The sequence below is a fragment of the Danio rerio genome, chromosome 7 (assembly GCF_049306965.1).
Source record: "Danio rerio strain Tuebingen ecotype United States chromosome 7, GRCz12tu, whole genome shotgun sequence".
Classification (NCBI taxonomy): Eukaryota; Metazoa; Chordata; class Actinopteri; order Cypriniformes; family Danionidae; genus Danio; species Danio rerio.
The window spans coordinates 37185001-37212339 of NC_133182.1; the positions used below are offsets into that span (position 1 = coordinate 37185001).

The following is a 27339-nucleotide window of genomic DNA, read 5'->3' on the forward strand; positions in this document are numbered from 1 at the left end:
ATATATATATATATATATATATATATATATATATATATATATATATCAATTTTAAATATTTCCAGATGATGTTTAACAGAGCAAAGAATTTTTGTTTTTTTATTTGGGCTAGAATAAAAGCAGCTTTTAATTTTTTAAAAACCATTTTAAGGTATTGCAGCTGTTGGACAACATAATGTATGTTTGAGGCTTTTTTAGGTGAGAATGTAGTTGTTTAGATTGCAACTATGCAGTTTATCTTTTAGGTATAGTGCCTATTTTAAATATTTATAGTTTCGAAGATATGGCACGTCAGCATCCATCAGCCTGTCATACTGAGCAGAGCAAAGCTGGTTGACGTTTCGCCACAAGATGGCGACAGAGACCTCATAATAAGCCCTTAAAGGAGGAAAACTCAGCGTAACTTCAAATAAGAGCTGATCAAATCATTCTAAAACACACTCTAAGTCGATCTCTCTCTTTTGTATGTTGAAGAGGTGTATTTATACCATAGTAACCTTGTAGTCTTTGCTTTGCTTTGGCTTTTTCATGGTTAATTACTGTGAGATGCCGATTATAATAGAGAAGTACTGGCAAATGTTTCTAGACTGATGGCATTTCATACTGTTTAGCCTTATAATCTTAAAATGTGAGCAAAATCACCTGTTTAGTCATCACTTTAGACATTATACTAGAGAATCATTCAAATACTAGCTCTAAAGTGACGTTTGCTAGGTCTAGCAATGGTTTCTGCTTTTCTTACATCAGCTGCAGATGTGAATGAATGGCAGAAGAAAGTAGTTGCTGAACCCCTAAAGGGTTTTTAGACTCTCCGTGTTTGATTTTCTCGTTTATATACATGATTATGCTGTCAAACTGTTTTATAGACACTATATTACACAAGTAGCACTAGCAGTGCGATTTGGCTGCATCATTGGTAGGACACTAAGTCCTGGACAAGGCATGCCTCCCACCAGTGCTGATATACAACCATTTCGCACTGCTACTCATGTGATTTTGCTCATGTCTATTTACAGTTTTTATTGTGTAAGGGTTTGAGTAAAATAACAACTGCTTTCATTTGTTGTAATTGAAAATCAAGGCTATTCCACCAAATATTATTTTCTTAACTCTTCTGAAGTTAAAACATGGTATTGTCTGAAAACGAATGTAAACATGTCAGAAACATACAGTAGTAGGTTTTTGCTATTTTATGCTAACAAAAGGCTGTAAAGTATGTAATTGACAACTTTTTTACGTTTAGAAAGAATGTCATCGGTAGTTTACAGAATAAAACAAATATTGTTTTACTCAAACACATACATATAAATTAAAAAATACAGAGAAACAGAATTTTCAAATGGTCTCTTTTTTCCATTGCTGCATGAATACTGATGAATATATCAATCAATATATGAATAATATTGCCAGGAAATGGGTAAAACCTAGTGGTTTGAAGAGTAGTGGAAAATGTAAAGGTTTAAAATGACATTTGAATATAGTCTTTTAATATGCCATTGTGTGATTGTTGTTCTAAACATACTTGACGAGATTTTTCTTAAACATATAAACTAATGTTACACTGAATGAATAACAGTGATATCATTTCACAGCAGTTGGTAAATTGTGTCTTCTTTTCATGACTTTATGGTTATGTTGTAAAGATATTAATTCAGATACTTCTGATGTAGTTTTTGTGAATACACTGGTTCTCTTATTACATGCCAGCTGTGTTAATTGCTGCTATGAACAATGATGAGGTCTGAGCAATCAAAAAACAATTACAACTGAGTTTGTAATTAATAAAGGATGCTGATAATGATGGTATTAAACATTACTTAGTCACCGTATTCTGCTGCTCGAGAGCGAGTGTGTTCTTCAGGATATGAGAGGTGAAAGAAATGATCCAGGCGGCAGAAATGAAATGGCAGAGCTCTCTGTGATGTGAAAACAGAGAGGCTGGCAGTGGGGAAAGGTCAGAACACATGTAGTGGAGATGTCTTCTGAAAACGCTCTGCCACAGACGGCTTGTACTTAATGATGAGGTGGACCAGGAAGCAAGAGAGCGTTTTCATTAGACCTTTGCTTTGAATCAAAAGGGTAAAAGGAGCAAATTCATGTACAACTGAACAAGACTTTATTTAATAGCTGGTTTAATTTTTCAATAAATGTTGTGCTGTTAACATATTTAATTTAGTGAGATTGCAATGGAGACTACAAAGAAGGTTGCATTTATTTAAAAAAAAAATTAAATCTTATGTCATTAATTTATTTATATGGTGAGATTTTCATATATTTTTTTAAATCAAGCAATTGCTCCAGGCTTCAGGATCACTTGATCCATTAGAAGTCATTATAATATATAGATTTGTAGCTCAAATAACATTTTGTAGCACTTCATTTTACACTCCATTACAGTTCCATTATGCAAATGCTATGCTTTTATTATAGCAATTACAATAACTGGGTTATAACTAGAGGTACTAACTAGGCACTAAGTGTACCTCTAAAGTAAATATTAGCAAACCTTATATTAAACAGGGTTGTGAGCCATGTTCTATTGTAAAATAAAGTGTATATTGAACATTTGCAATGAAAATGCATAGAACATAACATTCAGATGCATTTTTATTTGATTATCTGTGTGCACACATGTGTTTAAATGAATCATGCTAGGTGATTTAGTAAGGTTTTTGATTTTGCTGATATATGTGCCATTGTTTACTGCTGAAAAAAACTGTATGCACTGTGCTGGAGTTAAGGAACATGATCTGCTGTGGCTACATTCTTTAACCCAGGCACTTAATTCAACAGAACTGCACTGTTCAGGTTGCGACATGTAAAATGTTACTATTATTATTTTCTGATTTATTTATTTATTTCCTTGCTTTGTGTATTGTTTGGTATGTGAATATGTAATACTGCTTCCGACCTCCAGGGGCACTAGGTTGGTTTGCACCTGTATAAAAAGTCACTTACCATAGAGTAAGAAGGAGTGTTTGGTAGAGTGGCCACCACATGGATCACTTTCGCTACTGGCCTTCACCTTTAGTCCAGTGGTTGAAAACTTCAAGTTATCGCTCAATTAAGAACTATTTATATGTTGCTGTGCTGTTTTGTTGCTGTTTCTCACTGGAGAATCTAAGTTAACCAACTTCTCGGGAAGCATCAATCTCACTTAAACAGGGCAACTTGACTGCTGTCCTACAAACAACCACCTCTTTTCGAAGAAGTCAAAGGACATCATAAGGATTTGCATCGCTCTCAAGTGCTCTAAATAAATGGTCATTGACTTTTTCTTTTTTCAAAAAGGCTATTTAGTTTCTGACTTTAAAATGCCTTCATTTTTTGTTGTGATTTTTTTTTCTGTTTTTTTTTTTTATGAGAACACGTAGCTAAAATAAAAAGTGTACACTTGATTTAATTTGTTTTAAGAGAGTGCTTATTCAGTACAGCCAAAATTCTGTAGAACCCCCTTAGATGTGATACCAAATCAAGGAGAGGAGTTTCATTGCTTCATGCCATTTTTACTAAATTGTCTCATAATATCAAAACTATTTCATACAGTTTTCCCTTAAAAAAAATAGCGTACTATATTTAATGCATTATTTACTTTAATTTTGAGCTGTCTGTTTTAAACTAAACAAAAAGATTGACAATTAACATATTATATCATTTTGTCATTCCATCAAATTATTTTCCTGTATTTCTGCCATATTTAGATTTTTCTATGAAACTTGGCAGTAACACCTAAGAGCCGATCCTCCCAACCCAGGCTCATTCTGAAAACGTACCGCTTGTTGTAACCTGCTGTTGACTGATTGACTGACAGATCAACTGACCCACCCTCCTTCTTCCCTAAACATAATCAAAAGTGTTTTCAAGAGCATCGATTGACCTACCCACCCACTTCCAAAAAGCCAACCGACAGTTTTAAAATGCAATGCCGAAAAAGAAAAGCCCTCTCCTGATTTTTACCACATTTTCAGATTTTACCAGCATCTCTCCCTGTTATTTACTTGTTTATTAGTTTTTTGGCTTCTATTATTGTCTTACCTGCTTTCTGGAACTGTTCTTCAACAGATTCAAACCTGTGGTCGTGGTCAACTCCTCTCTGTGTCTCAATTCCATGACGTACATGGCGAGCTACTGAACAAACTGTCAACAGTGGGAAAGCCATCAATATGGAGATAAGTGGTCAGCTGGTAAGTGTAAAAAGGAACATCATCATACCACCCCGTATCATTCATTTTAAAGATAAATGCAGCCATACGTACTTCTGGCTGCATAATTTGCGATCTCCAGAAATGTATATAGGGTATGTCATTTTAGAATGAGCCTATGTTGGATCCTCCATAAATACATATTGCTGCCAAACCACCAGGTGACCAGTATCCTCAATGTGAAGGGAGAATTATGCTTTCATTTTATTTAGCTTCAAATTAATATAAAAACTGCTGCATTCCCCTTCTTTCCATTAAAAACATACACCATTGCCCTTTCTTTGCAACCTTCAAACAGTACATTTACATAACAGCATGTGACTATCAGACACACTCATAGTGATGAAGAGACACTGTTACCTAAACCGCTTCTGTACATGTGATTTGAACAGGAGTGAAAAAGTGCACTGTATCGGCTGTGTTTAAACAGACAAATGCACATAATACTATGTCATAATTTCTTTCTTGGAATGTTTTATTTTAAACAAATAATTTTGTCTTAAACACCCAGGCTTATTTTTGATACATACTCCTATATACATTTTTGGAGATCACAAAATACATCCCAGGAGGTACGTTTTTTTTTTTTTTTTTTTTTGCAGTTTTTGTTTTACTGAATCCACCAGAGGCCGCTTTGTACACTTTTTTTTTTTTGCAAGTGCCATTCGTGCCTGCTGTTCTCACATAAATTCTTCACAGGCCACTGTTGACTGACTGACCAACTGACAACCCACCCACCACCTTCCCTAAGCCCAACTGACAGTGTTTTCAAAAGCAATCCAGAAAAAGAAAAGATTCGCCTGATTTTTACCATGTTTATAGATCTTACCACATTCTCACAGTGTTTTTTACTTATTTTATTTTTAGCCTTTTGTTTTTGTTTTACCTGCTTTCTGTAACTGTTCTTGAACCCCATCGTCACGGTCAACTCCTCTCTGTTTTTTAAGTTTACCGACGCACGAGGCGAGCTACTGGGCAAACTGGTAACAGCAGAAAAGTCGTTCACACTAAGATAAGCAGTCAGCTGGTAGCATGAAAAGCAACAGAAGCTGTCTGCAGCGTCATACCACCGTATAGCATTTGTTTTAAAAACAAAACGATGCCATTCAGTGCATACAGTAACTCTGGCTTCATAATTTGCGCTCTCTAGAAATGTATATGGGGGCACGTTTTCACAATAAACCTGTGTTGCTTAAATGAGCATAAACGGTTAGGAAAGCAATCGAATACTTTGTCATTATAGATTTGTGCAGTCTTGTAGTGACACCTCTGTTGTTAATCAAAAAAAGAGAAATAATTAAATCCCTACTCTTCACTAAATAACTGGATTAATTTTCATCAGATTGTACATTTAATTTATACAGTGAAGAAAAGGGGAATGAGATTTGATAACTTGATTCAATTTCTGTATATTAGGCCAATAATTTCAGTAGGCTAAACTGGTTCATTTATTTTCAGCTTTTTTCTAATGTGAACAGGTTATGAAAATATCACATACTGTGGTAAAAAATAAAGAAGTTTCTGCTCTCTGTTTTTATTTGAGCTCCATGAAATGAGGCATTTACACCTAGGAACATTGAGTTGTGTTTACTGTCATTCTCAGGGACTGTTTTTTCTAGCATAACTCAGGGCTCACACTACAGGAGTTTTTAAATCTTAACCTATTATGAAATCTGGTTGCATAAGGATGTGACATAAGGAGAATCTTTTAAGATGTTGTTCTTTTATATCTCAAACAAGCTTACTGAGATTATTGTACCAGAGGGAGCAGCTCACATTATCTAATTGGGACGATGAAAAAGAATACTTGTTGTGAACAAAATGTTTATGTTTGGCCTAATGGTTTGAGAGTGACACAAAGGTTGCAGGTTTGAGACTCAGTACTGTCCAGAATCGAAGGTGGAGGGAGTGAATATACTGAAGGTCCCCTTTTTCCTGCTTTAAAGCGCTTTGTTTATAGAAAAAACAAAAGCAGAAAAATTAAATGTGTGTGGATGAGAGAATGGTTGTGGACATATGGTCTTTGTTGATAGCCTGGAGAACTGGAGGAAAGAGTTAAACTGCCAATTACACTATTTGGTAATGTGCTATCATTGTTATAGCATTAACAGCTGGCTAGTTCAAATTAAACTTGGTTAATTTTTACTTTTGCTAACCAGTACACTCCACAACCAACAGCATTCTCATCAGCTCTTCTCTTCTCTGGTTGTGGTATAATTTTGATAGCACATTTGCATTACATTTACCACATTTAAACTGAAGTTTAACATATGTGGGGTGCATGTTTCATGATTATTTCAAAATGTCCTTCAAAGTATCTCCTTGTAGACTTGTTGCTTATATAAAAAACATAATCTTATTTTTACCATGCTTTTAGATTTTACCATATTCTCACCCTGTTATTTACTTGTTTAATAATTTTTTTGTCTTCTGTTTTTGTTCCTGAACTGTGTTTCACTGGACTCAAACCCCTTTATTCTGTTCAGCCTCTCTCTCGCTCAAGTCGCCTACATACTGTACATGGCGAGCTAGCTAGACAAACTGGTAACAGTGGAACGCCGTCCACACGGAGGTAAGCTATTAGCTGGTAAGCACGAAAAAGAACAGCATCATACCAATCCGTATCGTTCGTTTTAAAGACGAAATGCAGCCATACGAACTTCTGGCTACATAATTCGCAATCTTCAAAAATGGATGTATATAGGTTTACAATTTCAGAATGAGCCTGTGTTGCATATGTTTTGTTATAAATGAAGAATTTACGTACAAAAGCCTCTAAATGACATCTGAAATTTTGAAAATTAGCATTTTTCCCCACAGAATTCTTCATTTAGGTTCAGTAATTCACTCATTTAATTGATTTTAAAGAACAATAACTGAGTATAAACAAAGGGGGCTGAGAAAAGTGCTCTATTTAAAATTAATTTTTATCAAATACAGTATATAGCCAAAAAAAATGAATACAGTAGGTCGGGTTGCACGATACTGGAATTCGGTACAAATCGATACAGAAATTTTAAAACATCCATTTCCCGCTAACATTTAAGCGCTATTAAGCATACTTTTAAATAGCGCTGATTTGCCATTGTGTTTACATGCTTAACAGAAATGACTGATTAGTTGTGAAGGTTATCAGTTCATCAAACTCACCGAAGTTTACTTTGTGTAACCACAGATACTGGGACACTGGAGCGTTTTAAAGCCGCTCGTATGTTAGCTTATAGACAAACCAGCTGATCGACATGACTATAAAACACGACAGTGTCCATGTATCTGTGATTACAGTCAGTAGACAGCAGTGAGTTCGGTGAACTGATGACCAATCACAGTCATTTCTGTTTAACACGTGAACACAATGGCAAATCAGCGGTGTTTAAGAATGCGATCAGTTGCGCTTAAATGTCAGTGGGAAATTGATGTTTTTAAAGCTTCAGTATTGATTGGAACCAAATTCTAATATTGTGACAACCCTAGTAAGTAGGTATCTTTAAGATATTTAATGTCATTTTTAAAATTGCTCAAACCAAAGACTGTGCTGATTTATTGCTCTTCTTTGTCCTATTTGTCATTGAGGACAAAGTTCTTTCTGTAAAGTGTTTATGACTTACCTGAACTGGGCTACAGCACAAGTCTGAGCCATCTCTCCTCTCTCTGCAATTGACTGGACTCTCTGAGAGACACATTTCCTGTTGGGGTTGTGTTTTGTGTTTCTGGGTCAGTGGCCTGGTTTTTTTTGGGGGGTGAGGGTCTTTTGTAGAGAACCAGAGGCCTAATACAATAGAGACTCTTCAGCAGCTGCCCTGTTCTCAGCCTGCCAAATGAAGTGACCAAACCCTGATGAACTTTTCCCTATTGTTCTTCAGCTCTGCCATCCTTTTTCCCCTTCACTGGATTGGCAAACTCAAATCATTAGCCTTTATTGGAAGTGATGTACGATTGGCTTTTGTTTGGCCAGTGCTGTTGTCATATCTTGTAATTCATTAGACACAGCAGAGTGAACAAACACAACTGGGACTGCACCGAATCAACCTTACATGCGTGTTGATTATGTAATGTTGAGAGTGCATGATGATGATGGTGGCGTACTGATTAGCGTTGATAAACGGCATCTGTTTAGCTCCTTCATTTCTTCTAAATAAGGTGTGTTTTTTCACATCGTTGGACAGGGACTTGTCTGTGCCAGAATGACATGGTTTATTTTGTGAGATGAAATGATTTTGGTGTTAAGTCACATGTTTTGTACTAGTCTGCTTTAGAATAAAAGTCTAATGCAACCTACAGGAAATAATTATATTTGAATCTGTGGTATACGGTACTTTGACATACTGTGGTGTAAACATATTTTGATCTGTGCGACGTGTGAAATGTTTAGCCTCAGAGAAGGAGAGAAGCTGGGAGATTGTTGCAGAAATAATGTTATCCTGACAGTATAAATCAGCTCCAAAGTAAGGTAAACATTTGTGTTGCTGTCACATTTAATAAAGTGCCCTGGCATTTCAAGCAGCTTTGAAGAGTAGTTCAGCGCAATAAATAATATATCTAGCCTTGGACTTCAAGACCTCGCATGGAAGCAAACAGTAAATATTAAGAGGAATTTTGTGTTTCGAGTGCCGGCTAGTCATCAGATTTAAAAACGAAACCTGCAAGGGTCGACTGTGTTTTCAGACATACGGCCCATTCTTCTCCATACTATAAAAAACGAAATTGCCTTGACAAAATACACAGTCTGTACTTCATACCATGTCAAAAAATGTGATCTAAGTTGGCATGGCAACAAATCTCCAGGGAAGGAAAAGGTCATAGTGGCTATAAATTCATTGCTTTGGTTAGAACGAGGTGGTTTCCTATTATCATCTCCATTCTGCAGTAGCTTTATTCTCTCTCTCTCTCTCTCTCTCTCTCTCTCTCTCTCTCTCTCTCTCTCTCTCTCTCTCTCTCTCTCTCTCTCTCTCTCTCTCTCTCTCTCTCTCTCTCTCTCTCTCGTGCTCTTATAAATGTGGTGATTCACTGCTCTGGAGCTAAACAAGCTGATGATTTTAATTTTCTGTTTTCAGAGTAATAAACATTGACATGAGAATGTGCCTCAGGCTCAGGCTCCTAATGAGAAAATGAAATTAGTTTTTCAGCTGACTGATCAGCAACATTTTACACGTAATAATCAAGCATTTATTTGAGTGAGTGTGGGATCTTTTCTGTTTAGAATGCTTGCATGTAGTCTGCAGGGGCGGACTTAGGGATTTGGGGGCCAGTAGAAATTCCAGGTAAGGGGCCCTAGCATAAGCTACATTTCCATCCACCTTTTTTTATGCGCAATTTGTATATGGTTCATGGAAATGCCAAGATGTGCATAAATTTTAAAAATGTGCATATACATCATATATAATAACATCATATAATAAGATCATATAATCATAAAAATATGTGTGAATGGATAAACCAGCAGGCTGAGCACACTGTAAAACATCTGAAATGCTGTTTTGGTCATTCTAAAACGCCTTAACCGTTTCAGTATTATTGTTATTATATTATTAATTACATCCAGAACTGTGAAGAGTGTCTGTGCTCTGCGTCTCACGTCTTCAGATGCCGCCATGTATTTATTGCATGTCGGCATTGTCTTCTGAGCTGCAAGTCATTTATTAAATAAAGAAAATATTCTCGCAGCTTCTCCTACCGCAGCAAATTCCATTTTTACTGTTAATATTTGGCACTAGTTAATCAGATTTTTGTTCTTTTTAAGTGATCGGATGTAAATGCTGTTTTATTCGCACATCTTTAAGGCAATAATCCAGTTTTGCACATAAATTTAATTAACATTTTTGATGTTTGAAACTAAAAACACTCTGTAGATATTTGTTTTCTCTCTAGTTTCAGGTTTGCTAGTTTTTTTTTTTTTTTTTTGTATATAAACTACATGTTAAAAAAAAACATTTTTAGTGGAACTTTCTTAATTTAAAACCTAAATACAATATATTTGCAAATTAAAAGCAAGCTTACAAATTATACAGTTATTATTAGCCATATTATATATATATATATATATATATATATATATATATATATATATATATATATATATATATATATATATATATATATATATATATATATATATATATATAGATAGATATATATATATAGATAGATATCTCAACCATATAACCATATAACCATGTATATCTACCATATAATTAGCCATACTTGTGATAAGATTTTAATATTTGCATGTGCAGTACGGAAGAAACGTTCCACTACTCATGGGGCCCTCTGGTTTAAAAAAAATAAGTAATAATGTTAAAATCTTAATGGTTATAGACAAATTTTACAACATTTGATGGAAATAAATATAAAATAGCTTTAGGATGACTAGAATAGGAATTGTTTTGGCATTGGCATTGGTTAGGGCCCCCAATTTTCCTGGTGCCCTACTCAGTTACTTAACAACTCATTCATTTCAATTATTTTATTTTCGGGTTAGTCCCTTAAATAATCGGGTCACCACAGCAAAATGAACCGCCAACTTATCCAGCATGTTTCATGCAGCCAATTTCCTTCAAGTTGATACCCATCACTGAGAAAAATCCATACACACTCATTTACTTTGGACAATTTAGCTTACCCAATTCACCTATATTTATTTGTATATATCACCTTCAGTATGTTGTTAGACTTGTGGGGGAAACCAGAGCACATGCAAACTCCATACAGAAACGCCAACTGACCCAGCCGAGGCTCAAACCAGGGACCTTCTTGCTGTGAGGGGACCATGCTACCCGCTGTGCCACCTTGATGTCATTTTCTTTGTTTTTTTTCTAGGAAAAATAAGGGAGAAAACAAACTATAACCTGACATTTTTGTGCAGGGGCATTGCGTTTTTGTAACATCCATCATTATTCATTGCACGGCCGACTCCTCTGAGCGCATAAATCTGTGTTTTTGATTTTGTTCCCTCATGTTGAAGGTTGCAAACTAACATTGTCGTTTCTATAATTTATCTCTCTTGTAGTTTCGAGGTAAAAGAGGTGGCCCAATTACCTTTCTGACACAACATTTATTCCATTTACAAACTGTCTGACCTCACATCTCAATGAATAATGCACTGCAGGTGTGTATTTGCTGTGGTGGCACAGGTCTTGAGTCATACACCAATGTCTCAATTGCTTACAGATGCGCAATGGCTGATGCAAGAAGCGGTCAATAAGAGAGGCCCTCGTTGCCCCTTGCTGCCCCGGTGTGTGTATATTACGCTTGTGTTTTCTAAGACCATTTTATTTGAGAAATTGTTCAGGAACCGCATGCCCCAGAGAATCGCCATTTTCAAAAGATCTGCTAACAGGAAGCATTAATTGGCCTAGGGTGAAACTGCGAGAGGCTTCTTCTGTAGTGAACTGCGGGTAAAAAATGTACTCGCCAGACGACTGTCCGCATAAGTCTAAACTTTACTCATTCATGTACTTGGGTCCAGACCTGAGCGAGCCAAGTCTCTCTATCATTCCGTCCATATTGAGCTGTCTACCTTTGAACTGAACATGCTTTATTAGTTTTATTCCTGCTGTTGGCAGCCAGTGTTGGGGAATCACATTCATTAGTGTCAGTTTCATTGCCCGCTGAGTTCAAAGCATTTATCTGATGAGAGAGAGCTGGCGCGGTTACACTGAGAAAGCCACAGCACCTCTCCCCTGCTACCACTTTACATCTGTCACTCAGCTGATGCAAAACACAAAAACACCAACTTGTTTATTGGCATTGTTGTGTTCGCTTTTCTCTGTAGTGCTCCTCAGAGAAGCACCTGCTGTGATCATTTTTGTTTGATATGAACTTGTAACAAGTTTTCTTGCCCTTGAGGATTTTAATTAGCAAACGTGAATAAACAAGCAGAGCTGCATCATGCCCTTGTGGTCAGTTAAACTAATCAAACACACACACACACACACGCATACTGTATGTACATATACATTTTAGACCAACACTTCTATGTTTTCTAAAGTTTTTGATAAGTGTTTTCGATTTTTTTATTTTTTTTTTTCGGATTGCATTACGAATTCTTGATCTCTGTTTCGACAACTTCTGATGACTTTTATAGACATTTTTTATTGTTTTTGAACTAATATATTGATTAGGTTAGCCATGTGGTACAAAAACTAGACAGTAGCTAGGTTTCCATCCCCCTATTTTTATGCGCATTTTGGATATGAGTTTAAAAAATCGGTTGATAGAAACACCAAGATGCACATATGTTTTGTAAATGTGTGTAAATCCTGTGCACAGTAGAATAAACTTTTTATTTGATAAGAAAAGATGTGCATAAACTGCGATGGAAACACTTTTTCTGAGCAAATTCCAGTATGCGCATTAAAAAAAGGTCATGTGATTTTGTTTTAAGAGTTCATGTGATGATGAAAATGTGTGTGAATGGACAATCCAGCAGGGTGAGCAGACTGTAAAACATCTAAAATGTTGTTTTGTTCATTCTAAAAAGACTGAATCGTTTCAGTATTTGTGTTATTATATTACTAATTACCTCCAGAATCAAGAGTCTGCGCGCCGCGTCTGACGCCTTCAAACACCACCACCTGCTCATTGCATGTCTGCATTTGTCTTCTGAGGTGCAGGTAATTTATTAAATAAAGTAAAGATTGACGCAGCTTCTCCTACCGCAGCAAATACAGTTTTTACTGTTGATATTTGGCACCAGTTAATCAGGAAGTGATTATTTTTTATCTTTGGCTCGTTGGATAGAAAGCTGCTTTATTCGCACGTCTTTTATGTCTTTAATCCAGTTTTGCGCATAAATTAAATTAGCATCTTTGGATGAAACATTGCTAGTGAGCATGAAAGTCTTATAATGCAATTTGTAAATAAACAGAAAAGACCCTAAAGTCATAAATTGCTGTCAATATTATCTGTTAATAATAATAAAAAATTAACAACACTTGACTTAAATCGGGTAGTGAATGTTTTAAAAGTCTTTTTATGACAACTTGACAATCAAATACATCACAACCTGTCTTTGTCTGTCATGACAACTTGACATTACTAAGCCAACATAACTTCATTGTGTCATAAATCTGTCATAAACATGATTGTCCTGAAGCCATTATAATAGTGAAAGTTTTTATGCTTGCTTTTTTCAGTGGAATTTGACATTAAAAGTGTCAGCACTCTGTCAAAACAAAATTATAACAGTGTCATTACTATTTAATGACATTTACTGACATTTTAATGACAAATTAAATTTTTACCACGATAGCTGAGGTCGAGAAAAATATTAAGTGCACTGTTATAATGGCTTACCTCATAACAATCATGTTCATGACAGGTTTATGAAAAGTTATGTTGTACTGGCAATGTCAGAATGTCATGACAAAGACGAGTTGTGATGTATTTAAATATAGATTTTTCATAATAAAGACATTTCAAACAATGTCAACTTTGCATTTAAAATTACATAACTTAATGACACGTTAATGTTGTTATAAGCATACATAAAAACTCATTCATATTCATGATGTCAGAATAAACAGCAAAAGTCAGTCCAAGGCACTTGAAAAATGTGGAAAAATGATTAAAAAGATTAAAAAAAAAAACATTTTAATATTTTTTCCACATTTATCAAGTGCATTGGACTGACTTTTGCTTTTTATTCGGATGAATCCCTTACCCAAATCCCCTTACCCTTACCGACACATTAATTAAACTACCTCTGAGCACTTTTTGTTTGATTTTGCTACATGCAAGACTTCCCCTTCATGTAGTGTCTAAGTGAAGGTCAATTTACACTTACTAAATATAGAAACATGCATGATAAATACATTTTTTTACTCTGAGTGTGTGGATGATAATCATGATCATAAATTAATGTATGACTCTATCTTGATTACAATCATAAATCAAAACTTTACTTGCAAGATCATCTAACTGTGTGGTGTAAATGTTGATGTCAAAATTACTTTCTCAAAATGAATGGGGGGGGGGGGGATGACACATTTATAAGTAAGTCATTGTTACCACCTACCAAATGTAATAAGACTTAACAAGGTACCACAATGTTAAATCTAGTACATCCCAAACATACTATTTAAAAAAATATCTCCTCCAGTCTGTACAATGAATGACTTACTAATTAAATAAGTTACTTTTCTCCACCTACTGATGTAATGATGTAACTTGCAGAAAGCTGATATTTCTGTTTCTGTCACATGAATCATTCAGCGCTATGATTCATTCAGGTACTAAATAGCTTTAGCTCAGAGAAGTACCTGATTTTGCCTTGGCTACATTTGGAACTATTTTTATTGGCAGAGCAAAATTACACAAAGTAATGTATATAATATGTTTAAAATGTTATGCAGTTTTTGTTTATTTAGCTGTTGTGTCTTTATAGTGCAAAACAGTCATGCTTCCATGATGTTCCTGAATTAAAACATGTCCTCAAGGAAATATCTACTGTCCACTGAAGTGCAACACCCCAGACTGATCTACTGATTATCAAGAGTTTATAAACAGCCTAGGGGTTATGGTGAATTATGTCAAATCATGATGAAATACGTCTGTTTGCCGTGTACTCTGAGGCTGATGTTAGACAGAGCATCCATTATTGTCAAGTGCTTTATACAATTTACTTTTTGAGTTTGGAGCTCACGTAGATAAAACAAACTACATCCACGTAGATTTACTCTCAGGCTGTTCTTTCTTTGAAAGCCAGAAGTCAAATATTTAGCCTGCACCTGAGTTTCAAGCTTTCACACTCACTGAAGCGTGGCAAAAAATAGTCAGGAAATATGCAAGAGTTCCAGAAAGCCATCTAAACAAATGAGGCATGAAAGAATTTGAAGACTTTCTCAGACATTGGTAGGAGTGCGCATGAATTTCATTTGTCAGTTTTGAGTGCTTCTTGCAAATCTGCACACACACACACACACACACACACACACGAACACACACACACACACACACACAAATACATTTTCCTGAAGAGTTATGTGTGTGGGTTTCCAGTAAATATATTTTAGCATCCGTAAAAAAGACACATTTATTTGAGAAGCTAATATAGAAATTGGTATATTAGTTATATTATTATTTGTATTGATAATAATCAGACATTTAAATATGCGTTCCAGTCCTCTTAATTTACTTATGAATTGACAAGTCGCAAAACACAAGATGCAGAAGATGCTAGCATATTTTTTTAAAAGATAAATTACAAGAAAATATCTCATGGTTGGGTGACATGGTGGCTCAGTGGTTAGCACTGTCACCTCACAGCAAGAAGGTCGATGGTTAGAGCCCGGCTGGGTCAGTTGGCATTTCTGTGTATGTGTGTGAATAAGTGTATATGGATGTTGTACTGTGTTGCAGCTGGAAAGCCATCCGCTGTGTAAAACTTATGCTGGATAAGTTGCTGGTTCATTCCGCTGTAGTGACCCCTGATGAATAAAGGGACTAAGCAGAAGGAAAATGAATGAATGAATTAATGAATAACAGGGTTTTTAAAGGGATAGTTCACCAAAAATGAATGTCATAATTGACTCACCCTTGACTTGATCCAAACTCCATTGAGTTTTGTTAAACAAAACAAAATAAATTAATTAAAGAATGTTGGAAATCTGTAACCATTGATGTCCATAGTAGGAAAAAGAAATAATATGGAAGTCAATGATCACAGGTTTCCAACATTCTTTAAAATATTTTCTCTTGTGTTCAACAGAAAAAAAGGAGGGGGAGTAAATGATGATAACATTTTCATTTTAGACGAACTGTCCCTTTAAATCTGCTCATAGAAAATGCAAAATATTTATATCAGGTGTGTTTTGCTTTTTTTATGTTTTTATTTTTATTTTAGAATCATATATGAAGCCCATTTAAAATCTTTAAAACATTTTAATTGTGATAAAGGGCGGCACAGTGGCTCAGTGGTTAGAACTGTCGTCTCACAGCAAGGTTACTGGTTCGAATCCCAACTGGGCCTGTTGGCAGTTCTGTGTGAAGTTTGTATGTTCTCCTCATGTTCACGTGGGTTTCCCCCACAATTCAGAATTAAATAAACTAAATTGGCCAGACTGTATGCAATAGTGCATCTGCTGTGTAATTTCTGGTGTAGTAATATGTGCTGGAATAGTTGGTGGTTCCTTCTGTTGTGTCAATCCCTTAAGGAAAATTAATGGAAGAATAATATATTGTACAATAATACAATAATATTGTGATAAAAGTTAATGTTTTAAAGGTATATTTAAAATGTTTTTTTTCAAATAAAAAAAAAATAAAAAAGCCTGGCAATCTTACTGCTCAAAAGAGTACTGTAATTAATTTTTTATTTCACCAATCTCTTTGTCTAACTCCCTCAGCGAGACACGCTGGTTTGCCCATTTCAACCAAAGTGTACAAAATGATTGATACTGTATGAATATTATGTAGGGGCTTCAGTAAAAAAAATACAAATAAATAATAATAATAACTTTTAAAAAATCAGTAAGTTTTTTTCTTTTCTTTTGGCATCCTTAAAGATGATACATTTATCTGAGATGCAAAATTATTCAAGGAAATAAGACTGCAAGAACAAGAGTTTGTTGTTTTATTTTATTTTGCTTTTGTAAATTTCTCTTTCTCTTTCTATTTTGTCTTTGTCTTTTTTTCTTTTCTTACCCTACATTTTCCCAGTGCATTTTATAGCTTTTTTTTTTTTTTTTTTTTTTTTTTTGATTCGATGAGATTTTATCAACATTATGTGACAGCTTTCTGTAGCAGAAATAATAACTCACCTCTCCCATCTCACAGCAACCTCATTAAGCTCTGGTTAGACGGATGTGACAAATTCAACACCATGTGCAAAAATCACCTCAGGCTGTATAATACTGTCAGGTATGCTGACCTAAAGCCCAATTACAGACCTGTGATGTGGTAGTCTGGACTCACAGCTCTGACCCTGAACCTTACAGTGCGCTGGTCTACATAATCTCCAACCATCTGCTTTTGGGAATTCAGATCCTAAAAAATTCCAAGAGAGATGCTGCTCTTCCAGTGACAGGTGCAGTGTGATGGCCGAATTCACAGGGTAAACGACAAAATTGCAAAACTATTCAATTGAACTAAAGCAAATTGTTCAGTGGAGCGTGCCTGGCTCTCGAAACAACACTGCTTGAAGACCAGGAGACTTATTTATAAATGTGGCATATGCACAAAACGGGTGGAAATGTGTTTACACCACTTCCCATGCAAAAGATGTGCTCTATAAAAATACATATATAAATAAATAAACTTTATGGGAGTATGTGTGCAGTTGTAAATAAACATATTTATTTTTAAATATTGACTTAATTTAACCACTTTAAATCAACATTTGAGCCATAATCATTAATAAATAAATTAAAATGTATTTTGGTGTACATTCACTTCTAGGAAGCAAATTTTATATTTATATATATATATATATATATATATATATATATATATATATATATATATATATATATATATATATATATATATATATATATATATATATATTTATATATATATATATTTATATATATATAAACAAACAAACAAACAAAATAATTAATGTGCGTTCTTCATTTTGACAAAGCCTAATCCCTTCAATACTGATGACTTCAAAACAATATTCATACAACATCAGTTTCAATCAACTGAAATGATACAAAAATCTAAAATATGTTTAACATCAGCAGAAATCCCCTACAGCTGAAAATGTCAAATAAAAAAGCAGTACAATAATATAAAAGTCACACAGACATTCTTATATTTTGCTATAATATTGATTTATTTATCAAATACACATCGACATTCAAGAAAAACACACAATACATAATACATTATTTAATACATTGCTAAACAAAACTTGTAAAGCTTTTTAAAACTTTAAAAGACCCAGATGACCAGAATCCATATTTTTTTAGGGCATTAAAAACGCTCAAATTGAGGACTTGAAATTTTCAAATTATATTAATACCAAAGAGTGATGTGGATAAAAAAAGCCCTATAATCATATATATATGATTATGATCTGTGATGACAACGTCATTTTCTATAATAATTTACCTTTACTAATTTAACTTAATTTTTAAAGTAATTTAAATTGCTTGAATTTCTTTTTGTTTTTAAATAACTACTAATAGTTTAAAGTGCAGGAAATGTAAGAAAGCGCTGAATTAGATGTCATAAATATTGTATGAGTTAGGATTAAGTTCAGGGATAAAAGTTATTACTCAGATTGTTCATTCATTGCTTTTCCTTCAGCTTAGTCTCTTTATTCTTCAGGGGTCGCCACAGTGAAATGAACAACCAACTTATCCAGCAAAGGTTTTACGCAGCGGATGCCCTTTCAGCTGCAACCCAGTACTGGGAAACACCCATACACTAATGCATACACACGCATACACTACGGCCACTTTAGTTTATTCAATTCACCTTTAGTGCAAGTCTTTGGACAGTGGGGTATACCGAGCACCCAGGGGAAACCCACACAAACACAGGAAGAACATGCAAACTCCACACAGAACTGCCAACTGACCCACCTGGGACTCAAACCTGCAATCTTTTTTTCTGTGAGGCGATTGTGCTAACCACTAAGCCACCGTGCTGCCCTACTCAGTTTATATAATGACAATTATGAGTACATGTATGTGAAAAACTGGGCCGTAAAATACCTGTTTACCTGATAGGAAAAATAGACTTAATTATCATTAAACAGAATCACCTTAGTAACCCACCAGACTCCCCAAATAAGACTAATTGACATGTTTTATTTGAAATCAACTTCACATATTCTCACATACCTGGCACAGAAGACTCTGAACCTCTATGAGGTCTTCGCTAATTATGCAATTAATAGGCAAACAGATACCTAAGCAAACGACTCAATACTCTAATGAGAACACTGTTAAACACTGGAATTTGGTGGGAAAAAAATAGCACTCTTTGACTGTTGGAACTATTTCAGAACTTTTAGAATGGCAAACATAGAAACACACATGTATATTGTATATATACAATCTGCTCTATCTACAAATTAGATAAAAACAGTCATTTCTACAACAGTAAACAGACATTGTCCTTACCAGTAAATTACATTTAAGAGACAGGGTAACAAAAATCAGTTCTGGCAGTTTTCCAGTTGTAACATTACCAGTAAATTACCATTATGATGCTACTATGTGTGAACAAAGAACAGCTCTACTGCAGTATAAAACCAGAATGTAAAGTCTGCTTTGAGACAATTATAAAGCTCTGATGGAGCTGTTTACAGTTAACTCTGCTGTTTAAAACAGTTTTGCTGTGTAAACATGTGTTAGATGGATGTTTATACTGCTCATGTAACTAATGTCTTTCTCTTGTTTTAGGCAGTGCAGTGTTAAAGGTCATTTCTGATCGCTTACAGCTCAGAGTTTAGATGTACTTTTTTACTAATTCATTCATTTATTGTTTATGTTTTGTTTTTATAAAAAGTGGCCAAACTTGTGCTCTTTGGGAGTCCATAGATCTAAGAAAATAATATCAAAATGTAATTTTTTGTGTATATTTGCTCATGATAATTGCATGTTCGCTGTAGAATGCTAAATATTTGTAATAGGTTAGCTTTAAAAGGACAAAATAAAATTATGCACTCTTCTTTGCATGATAGCTCTTCCACTTTTTTTTGTAGTACAGTATGTATGTACATGTATGTATGTGTATGTATGTACGTTATTAATTGATATAACTATCAATGAATAGCATACATACTGTACAATACATCGTAAAACCCAACAGTCACCTTTATCAAATGAAATGAGTGTAGTTGACTCAAAATTGACTGAACGTTTATTCTGCTCATTTGACAATAATTTTAAGCTCAGCGTTGAAGGTAAGTTAAATAAATACCTCATTACTTTAACTTAAATGGAATAAGTTCACAGTACTCATATAGATTTGTTTTTTTAACTCAAATGGTTTGTAGCAATCAATTTGAAATCAGAGTTGCCTTAACTTATTTGGTTTTACAGTACTCAATTGGCTCATTTATTGGGTTTTTCTGTGCTCAAATTGCTTGGTTTACTCAAATGGATTAAGTTCACATTACTTATTAGGATTAGTTTTTGAACTTAAATGGTTTGTTGCAATCAGTTTCTTCAAATGGTTTGAGTTACCTTAACATGTAACATATAGGGTCTGCCAATGATTCATGTTTTTCTTTAAACTTCCTATCAAGTTAAATAGTTTAACTCACAGAGTATATCTAATATGTTTTTTTAAATTTCTGATTATTTTAATTTGCTTGTGGCTATTTTAAAAGCTATACTATTTATAAACATTAAATCAATATTAACAATTATCGGCAAAACAAACAAACAAAAAAACTTTTGCCAATCCCAAAAACCCAGAAAGTATGCCAAAAGTTTCTCAAGGACCTATTAATGCAGGTATAGTTTGTTCTGGGTTTTGAAGATAGAGAATACTATTATCTGTGCAAAGAGACATATGATTATTGATTATATTGTTAGGGAAAATCAAGTGGTTATTTTTAAATGCAAGGGTGAGGGGCTCAATTACAATTTAAAAAAGCAAAGGTGAAAGAGGGCAACCCTGACCTGTGCCTCTGTGTAATTGTAACTGAGACAATCTGTTCAAATTGGTAAGGACCGAAGCCCTAGGAGGAGCGTATATCATCCTCACCTAAGAGGTGAATGTGTCACCCATATTAAAATCTTTAATCACAGCTAAGATATAGTCCCATTCAATTTGTTCAAACGCTTTTACCGTATCCAAGGCAAGGCTAGCAAGGATATGTTTATAAATCACCAGACATTAAAGAAAGAAAAGCGACCAGTAACACCAGATTGGTCAGGGTGAATAATTTTTCCAATACAATTTTTTATTTATTTATTAGTAAGCATTTCTTTTTTTTTAGATATAAAATGGGTAATGCATTTTCCTAGAACACCCAATCTGGGGACTTTTTAGCTGTAAAGCCTGTACAATATAAATCAAAACAGCGTTTCTAGGTCCATAGGGCTACACACACACACACAAACGCACACGCACACGCACACGCACACACACACACACACACACACACACAATAAAGTGGGCTACAAACTCAAATATTTTTTATATATTAAGCAAAAATGTTCTGAGTAGTAGCACAAAATAACTGATAAAAAGAACATAGAACATGTGAACTGACTACATTTGTGCGTGTGCACGACTGTATATAATGTTAAATACGTATATCAGAAAATTAATTAATTTTCCAATAGTATCTGGCTGCAGACTTGCATATGCAAGCTAAGACACGCAGTCTCAGACATGTAGTCACATGCACGTAATAGAGCTAGACACGTCATTGTAAATGGAAGGGTTAGGGGAGGGGTTAGGTGTACACATTAAAAGCATGCTGCCTCAGCTTGCATGTGCACCCTGTCTGCAAAAAAGTCTGTGAACTTTTTTAGTCAAATGTATATTTTTTAAATACTGATTATCATATTATGAAGCTATATGATGAAGACGTCATAGCTGAAAATATCAGTTAATTTAATTGTTTTTTAGTATTATGAGGAAACAAACTTTATGGATGTGACACTTCTGAATTAAAAGCAGAAGAGAGTCTGTGAGAAATCAACAATCAAACCATCAAAGCACTTTTGCTGACACACAGAATTACTTGCACTGCAAGTTTTGCCATTATGAAACCTTCTAAAATGGTTCTGACTTTTATGATGGTGCTAAAGTAGCTTTCTAGTTTTAAGGATGACATTTGCAATGAATTGCCCGGCTGTTTTTCTCCAACTGGGTTGCTACCTCCAACTGAAATGTATTATTATTATTATTTTTTAATGAATTAAATGAGATAACTAATCATAACCATTGATGGTAATCTAGCATTGTGTATATTTGAAGAAAACTTGCAGATTGAAATTAAAATAAACCATGCAGTGACAGGCACTAGAGTAGTCCACATGCAATATACCTCAAACCTTGTAATGCATTGTAATTTCATTGTTCTTGGCAAATCTTTGAACCTTTTAATTGAACTGAATTATTAATTTTTACTTATCTTAGTTATCTATTTAAAAAATACACCACAACGAAGAGCAAATATTAATATATCCTGTATTCTGGAGCTGGGGCAGCACGGTAATGCAGTGGGTAGCACAATTGGCTCACAGCAAGAAGGTCACTGGTTCAAGTCCCAGTTTACTTGTTCTTCCCGTGTTCATGTGGATTTCCTCCGGGTGCTCCCGTTTCCCCCACAGTCCAAAGGCATGTGGTATAGGTGAACTGAATAAACTAATTTGGCTATAGTGTGTGTGAATGTAAGAGTGTCTTTCCCATTGTTGGGATATATGAGTTCAATGCTAATATCAGGGGTCAAAAAGTAAAATGTGTGGAGAACTACAAATATTTGGGTACCATTATTGACCGATCTTTAAACTTCGAGGCAAACTGTGATGCTGTGTGCAATTAGGGGCATCAGCTCCTATATTGTCTCAGGAAATGTTTCCACATTGGCCCCAATATGCTTACTCTTTTCTATCGTACTTTTATTGAGTCTATACTATCCTTCGCTCTGGTGGCATGATTTGGAGGTCTGTCTCTCAAAAACAGGAATAGACTGATCCAGGTTATCAGGTGGTTTAGCAGGTTGATTGTTGAATCACAGCTGAGTATTGAATCCTTGTATATTAGGCAGCTTTTACGGATTGCCCAGAACATTAGTAGCTGTAGCTCTCATCCTCTGTCTGAGGAGTTTTTTCTGCTCCCTTCGGGTCGAAGGTTTCAGATGCTTTTTAGTAGGACAAAACGGTTCAGAAATAGCTTTGTTCATCTATTGTCGCTCTGAATACATTTTAATCTTTTATAAGGTATATGTGGGTATGTATATGTGTGATTTAATTGTTTGTATCAAATGCCAAACTTAGACAACTCAACTCATGCATCATTCTATTGAACACAAATCAGAATTATTACAGTTTTGTGAAATTGAAAAGAAAGATTCAGTAGGGGATTATGATTTTCTATCCTCAGACTTTTACTCTAACACACAGAAGCACAGAGTGCGCTGAACATGATGTAGTGCAAAGCACAAAATGAATATTTTTATATCAACTGCAATTGGTTTTTACCTAAATGACTGCTCCCCTCAGTGCCAGGTGCACATGCTTTATGTGCAGTTTTACATTATTGCATTCTGTTATTTATTTATCTGCACCAAATTGAATTTTCCATCTGGCTCAAGCTATAAAGCCGTCTTTGTTTGCCGTTAGATCATTACTCATGATTTTACCTTCTTTTTCCTCTCAGGGGACGTCAGGGCCGCTTTATCCAGAGGAGAGAAATGCACTGTGAAACATTGCCCCGTTTCCACAGCGTTAGGGTTATTTCATCCTGCTGTTGCTATGCAACAATGTGAAATGTTGGCACAACATGATTTAGATCTCGCACAACAATAAAATCCTGTGCATAGCAGCGAACGAAACCTCTCTACCTCCACACCTTTAATGTTACCAGCTGTAGGCGAATACAATATAAAACACTTTTATTATGGATTTTCTGTCTCAAGTACACCGTGGTCTGTTTCTCATTCAAAAAGCTATTTTTTCTCCCTTTATAATCTTACATTAATGCCTGACAGCTGTCTGTATAGAGTTAATATGGCATACTGATATATATTTGCATGGGACAACAAAAAGAACGTTGGCTGTGACTCAACTTCCTGGTAACTGTGCACACATGTATTTTGCACTAACTGCAAAAAAGAGCATTCAAATAACGCTTTAATCAGACCTGCCGTTGATATGTCCAAGATAGCAGCCGAGAACAGGTGTTATTTGGCTGATAAGATCTTTCTTATGTTAAAACTGAGCTGATAAGGTGCAGTGTGGCATGAAATAGACATAGTTTGAATGTGAGGTTAATGTTTTTGGGCCGTATGTTTGAAAAAGATAAAACTCAATTACTGAAGCTTTTATTCACAGATAAGAATTTGCTTAGCCCTTTATGACTTACTGTATGTAGAGAGACGATTAAAAGAAGGATGGCACAACTGAAGTGTAAGCTAATGTGTTAAAAAAACAGCTTCTTTCAGTTCCAATTCAACTCATAAACTTACAAATGAAAAAAAAGTTATTCACATTCACACAGCAGATGAATGTATTGGTCATCTCGGTTCATTTTAAAAACCACGAGCTGTAATCTTAAAGGAACACTCCCCTAGAGTTAAAACACTTGATTTTGACCATTTTTGAATCCATATAGCTGATCTCCCAGTCTGGTGGGAGCACTTTTAGCTTAGCTTAGCATAAATCATTAAATCAGATTAGACTAGTATCACCTCACTCAATTTTTTAAAATTATTTTTTAATGTTCAGGAGATTAAGAAGAGTCAAGCTTTAAAGGTATTTTCACGCCTGCTTTATTTAGTTCAGTTGAATTGCACTAGATTTCTTTTTCCCTCTTGTTGTGGTTCGTTTGGGCAGGCATGAATGTAGCAATCGCACTCGAGTTCGCACTAAAAGCGTACCAAAAAAGCATAACAAGACCTTCTTGAAGAGGTGGTCTCAATACACTTTCAACTGAACCCTGGAGAGGTTTGTTTGTGGTGAAAGCATGATCCGAACAACCGCAAAAACTATTGCGCCTTTTTTGACTGATCTAGTTGCCGTAGTCTGATGTGCTGTGCATTATGGGATGTGGAGGAAAAATATTTGTTGACATTGCTTTACCAACAGTTCTAAACAGAGAGAGAGAGAGGGAAAACATTACCTGATGGATTGTTGGTAATATTTCCGGAAGATGACCATGTCGCAATTTAGCAAAATTAATTCACGTCTCCTCCTGAAGTGACTTGCGATGCGCCTTCGCCATTTGCAATGCATTAAAACATTGTTTTCCAGTCACAGCCACACTTAATTCTCAAAATGTATAGTTTGTCTAAAGTGATGTAAACAAACTATACAGTATACTAGGACCAGGGATACAATCAGCCAGCGCAGTCGTCCCTCCATAGTCAAATGTGACATTTTGTGCCTGCTGGTTTGTTTACTTGTTGAAGTTCCATTGGCATTTCCCACATGTTAATTCTGACCAACCGAAAAGCCGTTTAGGAAATACATTCCATAACATCTGACCAATGAGTGGTGTGGATTTTGTCACATGACTGCATTTTTGTTCTTTTCAACTGGTTTGGACCAAAGCAATCAGTGTGATGTAAAAAGGACCCCAAAACGGCAGAAAAATACTACAATGTATCATGGGTTGTCTTTGGTCTAGACCAAATGAACCAAGTCACAGATGTGAAAGCACCCTAAATAAGAACATTATCAAAACTGTATTCTGAATTTTTTGAGTGAGGTGCTAATGACACAGCATTTATTACTTCTTGATTTAGTTGCTAATTTGAAAGAATTCATAGGATCTCATTCGTACAATTTAGTACGATTTGATTATCCCCAATGATGTTTGGTTTTATGGGTGGGGTTGGATGCCACGTCTCCTTTTTAAAATTGTACATTTTCGTTCAACTGAACTCAGTGAATACACTATGCGCAACAAATTCACACATATTAGCCACTAAACTGACAAATTGTAAAATAGCTATGTTTCCTAACAAAATCAGGCTTTCTAATCAAGTTTCCAAAAAAAAAAAATGGGAGTGTTACTTTAAATGACTTTGAAAACAGCCTGTCATTTCACTCAACATAACCATAATTCAGTGATAAAGCTTACCGTAAAATGAATACGACAGAAAATATTGCTTGCTGGTAATCCTGCTGTATCTATTTAACCTCTACCGTGGCGAGCTAACATTGTGGCTATATTAAGCAATAAGAATTATGGCATATTAAATACAATCAGTGTATTCTACATGGGTTGTAAAGAGAGAGTTGTGTGTGTGTGTGCGTGCGTGTGCGCGTGTGTGTGTGTTTGAAGGGAGGGGGAGGTATAATAGTGCCTGAAAAAGGAGCAGAGAACATTAATCATGGCTCTCTTTCATGGCCTTGACACATGAGTCACAGAAAACTCTGTTTATCTGTGCTCAGAGAAAGAAAGGGAGAATAAATATAAACGCTTTATAGATAATTCCCCACAGAGCTGCAGAAAAGCTTTTCTTTCAGACAGATCTCTCTCTCTCTCTCCTATTGCCATCAGACAGTGCCTCAGATCATCCAATTATTTCCCCCACTGCCACATACCAATTAGTTAAACCATCCCGTCTTTATCTCTGATGGCTGCACCAGGTGCTTTGGTTAACTTCCTCTGAAAGGGTGTTTAAGTTTGAGGGAACTCTATTAAGACAGAAACATATGGGAGACTTTCTGTCATTGTCTTGACACCTTTTATTATCAAGAGAATGAACTCTTTGTTCACGCTGACACTGACATTTTATGTTAATGTGCGTTTGTTGTGCGGCTGTTCATTAGAAATAATTAAACTATGGAAATGAGCGTGTGTTCACAGTTAAAAGAGGAATCAAGCATGTTGAGATATTGTATAAAGATTACCTTTTATGTGCCCTGTGCTCACCAAACTAAAACATTAGTGTCAATTTTTATTGCCATTTTTGTTGGTTGCATCAATACACCACTAGGTGATGACTTTAATAGTCGTTTTCTCATTCCCTCAAGTCATTCTTCCAGCCAAAAACATTCTAATTTGCATACTATTCACTCTTAATTCAAGATTAAAACATTATAAGGTGAATATCATACAAATGTTGTTCCAAAACACAAATAATTTTTCCAAAGTCTTTGGCTTCATCTGAAATCATTTACTCTTCCGTGTTAGGCTCAAAACTGCATGAAAGATTCATTCATTTATTCATTCATTCATTCTTTTATTCATTCTTTCATTTATTCATTTTCCTTCAGCTTAGTCCTTTTATTCATCAGGGATCGCCACAGCGGAATGAACTGCCAACTTATCCTGGATATGTTTTACACAGCAGATGCCATTCTAGCTGAAAACCCGGATCTGGGAATCATCTATATACACACATTCACACACATACACTATGGTCAATTTTAGTTTATTCACAGGGAGAACATGCAAACTCCACACAGAAATGCCTACTGACCCCAACTGGGACTCGAAGCAGTGACCTTCTTGCTGTTAGACGACTGCTAACTACTGAGCCACCGTGTCT

At 35.2% G+C, this 27339-nt stretch overlaps 1 protein-coding gene across 11 annotated transcripts in view; it reads left to right on the plus strand.

Annotated features, from left to right (window-relative positions):
* The first annotated feature begins 2970 nt into the window (after positions 1–2970).
* The window catches only part of sall1a (spalt-like transcription factor 1a), a 411427-nt gene continuing 387058 nt past the window's right edge, over positions 2971–27339 (plus strand). For all 11 annotated transcript variants that reach the window (XM_073906597.1, XM_073906587.1, XM_073906599.1 and 8 more), the window contains exons 1-2: positions 2971–3263; positions 4063–4184. The gene's annotated coding sequence lies outside the window, so the exon portion shown is untranslated. The remainder of the gene's footprint in view (positions 3264–4062; positions 4185–27339) is intronic.